The sequence below is a fragment of the Aythya ferina genome, assembly GCF_964211825.1.
Source record: "Aythya ferina genome assembly, chromosome: 8".
NCBI classification, from domain to species: Eukaryota; Metazoa; Chordata; class Aves; order Anseriformes; family Anatidae; genus Aythya; species Aythya ferina.
The window spans coordinates 30,179,884-30,187,327 of record NC_140304.1 but is presented as its reverse complement, the minus strand read 5'-3'; the positions used below and the strand labels follow the sequence as shown (position 1 = coordinate 30,187,327).

General features: G+C 40.2%; 1 long non-coding RNA gene across 1 annotated transcript in view; it reads right to left on the bottom strand.

Moving 5' to 3' along the window:
• Nucleotides 1–7,444, bottom strand: part of LOC311440971 — a 63,431-nt gene that overhangs the window by 21,401 nt on the left and 34,586 nt on the right. The window lies entirely within an intron of this gene.

Below are 7,444 nucleotides of genomic sequence, written 5' to 3'. Positions count from 1 at the left end.
AGTTTAGGTTGCCCCCCAAAAATCAAAGGTCTGTAAAGGACAACAGCAGTTGGGTATTTCAAAGCCATGCTCCTCCAACTTGTAGTAATTATTCCTTGCCCACACCAGAGAAGCAATGTCAGACTGAACAAATCATGAAATATGGTGCAGAGTTTCATTAAATAAGGTAATTTTCACAGTGGTTTCAGCCCAAAGTAAGAATTACCAAACCACCAAAAAACCCCAAAACAACCACCAAAACTCCTGCTGAAGATGTTTTTCATTGCACTTTGAGAGTTTAACATTCACAAGCATTCAAACTACTTTGTCTGGAAACCAAATAAGAGAACGCTGACGTTATTTCAGCTACTGCAAAACATTCCTACAGTGACTACAGCAGGAATGGGGTGTGGGAGAAATATTACCCTTGTGTGAGTACTGGAGTTAGTGGGAAGAAATATGTTTCTTTCAGAATTCTCTTCCCCTTATTTCTTCCAACCATTATTTGAGTTTATTTTTTTTAAAATAAAATAATTAAAATCTTTCTCCTGACCCTTGGAAGACGCTTTATTTTTAATAAGGATCAAAAATGGATTTTGAAAAATGCTTTGATTAAATGAAGAAGAAGGAAAGATGAATAGACAGCTAAATATCCTCTAATAAGCCAAGTTAATAAGGAAAATGGTTCTAATCTCTCTTTGATAATGGCCCCATTGTTTTGATTTTGGAGGCATAAGGGAAACATACATTCAGTGATGCATTCCCATGACTAAATCACCTGGAAGGCAGCATTTTGTGTTTGAAAGCTCTTTTCCAATGTCTTTCCCAGAGTGGATGCCCACGCTTCTTTGATGTGGTTAAGCAATTTTGCACAATCATGTAAGAGATTAGACGTAGTCTTCCTTGAACATTTGTATACTAGGTCTGGGTGATAGATGGAGCTCAGCAACATCAATTCCTGTTGAAGAAGCATACCTGAAGGCACCTAGCACTTTGCAGGAAGGGTTTTAATAACTTCAAGAATCAAAATCAGAACACAACCCTGTACTTCTGCAGATCAAATATGCTCCACTTTCAGCTACCATATCCTCTTTTTTTTGTCAGCTATGAGCTGGAACACCAAGTTGTACCATTTTCTGCTATTCCCTAAACACCTTTTGGGAAAACAAACAATCCTTACTACACGTCATACCCCAGTGCAGCATCCTGGTAAGGGAATAAAGCCTTGAAGTAAAAATAAAAAGTTTGCAAGTTCCTCTGTGCAGCCAGCAAGACACCGCCCATTTGCGTCCCTGCCGAAGCACGGAGCCAGTAGCAGGAGAAGCGAACACTAAAGAGTTGCTTTCATCTTTAAAATTTAAAGAGTATTTAATGAAGGTATTAATCAGCAAAAGAAAACATTCTGTGGACATCTGCCATGACAAACAACACACTCAGGGAATCCACTTGGGGGAAAATACCCCTGATCAGGCAGGCCTTATTTAGTAACATGGTGGATATAAGCATTTCATAAGAGAAAAAAAAATATAACAACTGGGGATGATTTTCTACTACTGGCTTCTATTTTAATAGTTTGAAGTGCAAATGGAAGGTTTCCCTTTGATTTTAGGGGGCTTTCGCTGGATGTTACTTATTAACAACTTTGCTAATGAAGTGTCCATTGGCTACAGAACATTGCCAATTCTTGCCATTTCTTGGCATTTTAAAGCTTTCCTAAATAAATGGAGGTGTCTGTGCTTGGATTTTCTTAAGAGTGAGGAAAAAAATGTCAGCAGCTGACATCAGCTTAGCCAACAGTGTTTCAGATACCTTTCTATTCATAATGAGATACTCAGAAACAAACAAAAACCAACACACTGAAAAAGGGGGAAGGCATTAGTGGATTTTAGCACCCACTTCTATTAATGATGATTAAGGGAAGGCCTTCCCCTTTCTTCTGTCCCCTTTCCTCCAAGTTTGCTTGCTTTTTGTTTTGAACAAAACCAAAAATTTCAAAGTGAAAATTATTTGGGTCAAAACTGTAAACCACATGAAACCCCAATGTAAATATTTTTTTTTTTTTTTTTTCCTTTTCCCCTAAGCTCAGTCAGAATTCTAGCCAAATTGGCAAACATGAGGAGGGCTTCAGGGCAGTGTGCTTGAAACAAAAATGCCCTCAAAAATCTGAAAAACAAGTCACTTTTGCCTCATTTTAAGGATTTCTGTGAAGAACATTAAACAGTCCTGTGTAACAGGATTAAAATAAACTTACCTTCCAGGGCCTGAAATTTCTTCCTCTAGGTTTAATGACAGTTTTATTAACATAAGCTGATGCAGGATTAGACTGTAAATATTTAAATACCAACACTTTCTGGAATTAATCTAGAAAGGGGAAAACTTCAGACTGTTCCTTACCTAAGATAATCTATTCTATCTGTATGTTTGTGTGGTCCACTTCTGTAATACATGGTTTAGAAAATGTGATACCACATTGTTAATTAATTTACTTTGGGCATTATTTGCCTGGGATACTGCTTAACAGCTAGCGGTTTGGTCTGAAGGACAGAATTACTTTGACAATTGTGCCTAGAGGCTACTCCATGATGTGTTCAGAGTCGGAGATTTCTGGTACATGTCTGGAATTGACAGTGACTCAATACATAAGGATATTCTTTCGTATTCGTTTGCGCGATAACCTCACTTTTGTTGGCACAGTAATATGTTGTCTTTTAACCTGACTTAAGGAGCTGGCCCTAGAATTAGTCTTCATCATTTTGGATAGCAAGTTGGAATCAAGATTATTTTGACAGATGGCATCTAGCCTGTCTAATATGCATTCTACCTGCTCCATAAATATTGATGACTTTAATACATTTTGTTCTGCCATATGCTTCTTAAAGGTACACTTTCGAAACTTGACATGGCTGTGTGATTTAGATGGAATTAATCTCCATTTTGTAGTACTATAAATGAGATCAGAATCGCACACGTCGTGTCTGATGCTGGAAGATTAAAAGTGGTGCTTGCGCGCATCCCCGGGCACAGTGGGAAGCCCCAGCAGATTTTCATCCTAGTTCCACTCTCATAGTCCTCATCATGGATGTCACAGGGGGACGTTGTGTAGGTGGAAGGTGCTTTCATAATATAAGCTTAATTACAATAAGAGGAGCTTTGGAGAAAGAGAATCCCCTTCCTCATGAAGTGCCACCACTTGGACAATGTTTGAAGCCATTTCTCCACTCTGAAACCCTTCAGCTCCATCAGCTCCTCTGGCTACCACAGAAAATGCCTCCAAGGGGCAAAAAAAAAAAGGGGGTGGCAGAGGGGTGGGAGGGAGGTGATTCATTTGTTAGATTACCATCGATTTATTTATTTATTTTATTTTATTTTATTTTTTTATCTCTTAGTTGTAGGAACATCTTTAAACATCTAAGCTGATATATAAATACTCCTTTGCACAACCACTCCTTCTGCACCCTGCCATTTAGAGGGCGTGCTACCACGTGCCTTCTGAACCGCTTGCTCTGTGAAAGGAGCGTCTCTTTGAACTGTCCTTTCCAGGCCAGATGAGGTGTAGAGTGACAATTAGCCTCCTTATTATTAACACCTCTTTCCTGCTTCCCCACAAAGCTCACAGAAGCGTTCACAATGCTGCAACTGAAATGGGAGTGGGGCCAGGGCTGCTGGCAGGAAAAGGAGAGATGAGGGCTAACAAAAGCCCAAGATCCCTTCCCCCAGGCCCTGTAGCCTTGAAAAAAGCAGCACTGCTTCCAACAGGAGCAGCCTTGTGCCCCATGGCTGGGAGAAGTTGGCTTGGACTCCCAGCAGATCTTTCTCTGTCGAATTTGCCACCTTGGCTCATCAGGCAACAGAGATGGCCTTACTGCCACCCCTCCTCGCAAGACGCTGCTTCTGCTTCCTCTTCCTCTCTAAATAGGAATCACTCTTCTTCAAGTAATACCTGGGACATCTTCTGCATGTATTTTTGTCAGGTATTCTACGATATGGCTGAATATAGCAACATAAATGTCATGCCCTTCAGAGTAAACTGTAGGAAGTCAGAGCAACACTACAAAATTTCACAAAATACTAGATAAATTCCTTAGGTTGTTTAAGCAGATTGACATGATACAAAGGTACTATTTCTACAAAGCAAAGTAAATTTTCCATCAGCATTTTTGTAGGTTCCCAGTAAAAAGGTTTTTTTTTTGTTTTTTTTTTTTTTTTTCCATAAGCAATGATGAAAAACTAAAAAAGCCTGACAGCTTAATGTAATTGAATTTTCTCAAAAAGTAGTAAAAGAAATGGATTTCTACTCTATGTCAGGTACACAACTTTTCCAGCTACTTTCATAAAAATGATATAACAAAAAATCTATACGCATTATATTAGCTATTAGTATATACTAACATTTTTCTAACTTTAAACAGCTATTTATTTATTTATTTATTTATTTATGGTAAAGTATCTGCTCTTATTTACTCCACTTTATAAGAGAAGAGATGGTAAATTGTAGCTACTTGGCAAAGGAAGGGAAACACAACCGATAAACCTGCTGAGATTATCTGCAGCATGCTTTGCTTGATAAGGAATAACCACTTCAGTGCTGAGCATGTGAAAGGGAAGGTTCATGGTCCGGTGGGTGCACTGGTGCCCCGGGACCCCCAGAGGCTGTTTGTTGGTGCTGACACCTGACAGGAGCCCATGAACAGCTTGGTTCTTGCAAGAGAAAGAGAGGCAGCTGAGTGCTTTAACTTTGCTGCCCAATGTGCCTTACAAAATGACTTCTTGCACCATGCAAAACTATCAGGAGTGTTTCTGTGCAAAGTGTATTTGTGTAAACTCTCTTCAATTGAAAGAAATAATTTCCTAGTACTAAAAAAAATATATTAAATTAATAATTAAAAAAAAAAAAAAACCAACTGTGAAAGGTTTGGTCTGTATCTGCTCTCACTAACTTAACTGGGCTTTCAGCGATGACCTCTGAACAGAAGCGTGGTGCTGCTGAAGCATTCACACACTCAGGATTTATCCCCGTGCACTAATTTACTACATAGCAGCAGCAACACAGGTATGTATTTACCAAAACTGAAAACTGTGGTGACCAGAAATGTATGTTGCTTTCTTTAGTGGGGCAGGGATATGACGGATGTTTTGGATAAGATTTGGTTTGCTGAAGAGCAAAGTGACTCAAACTCGTTGTGTAGAAGTAAATTTGCCATAAGCCCATCCCACTCACAAAAAACAAACAATATTATGCCCTGGTGGAACGGCAGCACGCCTTGCAACATGTCTGCTACAGGAGTAAAGGTTGGAAAAGCTTCACCTGACTGTACTGTAAAAGAGATATGAGCTGGAAGAAAGCCAACAGCGCAGGCCCATCAGGGGTTCAAAGACAGGTCAGATCCTTACTAGATGTAAATCGGCAAAACATTACTGGCTTCCATGCATTCGGATCAATTTTCACCAGCTTAGAACATGTGCTTGCTCCGGTTGGACGAGACACAAAGGAAATCCAGATACGGCAAGAAGAGCTGGTATTCCTGGAGCCAATGGTAATTTCGGCTACAGCCAGTAATAAGAGCCTTGGAGATGTCCGTGAGTCAGAGCTCGGCTGGAGCCGAGTATGCTAATTCGTGCAGGTGCTAAAACAGTCGCTTGGCAGCTGTGAATGGGAAAGGGAAAAATGACTGCTTCTTCCTCTTTCAGTTGTGATTTGACATTTCTAAATGCAGGTGGAGGCTGAATCAGTTCAGAAGGTTGGTCTGACCAGACACCCAGGAAGGATTACATATTAAAAAAAGGCAGAAACACAATGAGAAACAGCTTTCCTTCTGTGGCTTCTAAGTAGACCAAAACTGCAATGGCGAAAACCTTTTTCAGAGTAATTCACTTATATTTGCCACTGCTGCTTTAGTGCTGGCCCTGGAAATGCCAAAGCAAATTAGAACTAATATGGCAGCAGAAGTTAGCCAAACACTTTTAACTCTCAGAAAAGACAGAATTACTCCTATTCATTCTCAAGTAAAGCTTCTGTTTCTGTTCCTGTTCGGATTTGATTCAAATAATTTTACAGGTACTTAGTTATTTGTGTTATTAAGAGGATTTAGCTGTAATTGCAGTGGCACCACTGCAAGCTGACAGCTCTGCCTGCTGTCCACTGGCACCACGTTAAAGTCACCACTGAATTGCACTGAGGCTTTTGACAGCCCAGCTCTCAAAAAACACTCAAGCAGTTGGAGGGAAAACAGTTCAACACATTCAGATTAGAAGCCACACTGGGCACAACAACCCAAAGGAGTTCCTGGGCTCCCTCAGTTCCTAATGTTGTTTTATCAGCTTGCACCCCAAGTGGACAGCCACCCAGAAGCATCCACAGCAGTTCCAAGAGTCTCATTTCAGAGCGATAACGGGTCAGTTAGACGCAGTCATTCTGGGCAGCAGTTCGGTCTCCCTCCACATGCATTACTTTGAATTTCTTAACCTGGATTTCCAGGTGCCACTCTGTCACCTGCTCACTCCGCTTCGTGATGTCCTTGTTCAATACTTGGAAAGTTTTGAAGATGCTGAAGACCCCAAATTGAAGAGTAGATTTTCTTTTTAAAATTATGCTGCTTCGTTTGTTCTTTCTTTACTGGTGATGCCCCCTAGCTAAGACCTTCCACCCACCTTTTGGAAAGCCCAGTTTCCCAGTTATGCTGTACTGATGGAATAACGACACTGGCTTGTTCTGAAGGTGCAGCCTTGAAGGACACCTGTGGCCCACAAAGCCTTTCATGTCTTTCCCTATTAAATCCAATTGTTCATCTACTAAAATGTAAGTAATCCCATTGCATATTCATTTTGTTCTGTGGTTCTTAGCCTGATATCCCAGCGGTCCCTGAGCAATCCTGTTTATCCACATTCTCTGTGATAAATTCTTTTCTAATTAATTTTCCTAGAACACCAGGATTTCATACACCTGGCAATACCAAAACATAACCTATCCGAAACATTTCTTAACAGAGAAAAATATTTATGGGCAAGGCAAACTATTTCCTTGTGAGGATATCAGATTTCTTTAAACACCTTGCAAGATGGCAATGGTCACTGTCCTTATCTTTAAGGCTGTTGACAGTCTTAGAGAAGGCGAACAGCTGGTTTCAGTCTTCACAACAAGAAAAATAAATAAAATAAAAGATAAACCTCTCAAAGTTCCTAAAGGAAAGGGCTAGCCTGAGGAAAGAGAAAGGGTTACATAGGTGCGAGGAGAACATAATGAATTTAATGTCTTCTCAGGTCTCACTTTATGACATGTGCAAAAACAGTGATCTTAAATACAATGTAATGTAAGGCAGATCTTCGTGGTTACACGTGATGAAAACAAACATGTTTGTTGCTTCTAGTTGCAAGGTGGTTTGACTTAACACATGTTTATAGAGCCCATCCTGTGCAGTGAGGTAGTAGCACAGTCAGCAAGACAGGGACAGACCCTGCAAGCACTCCA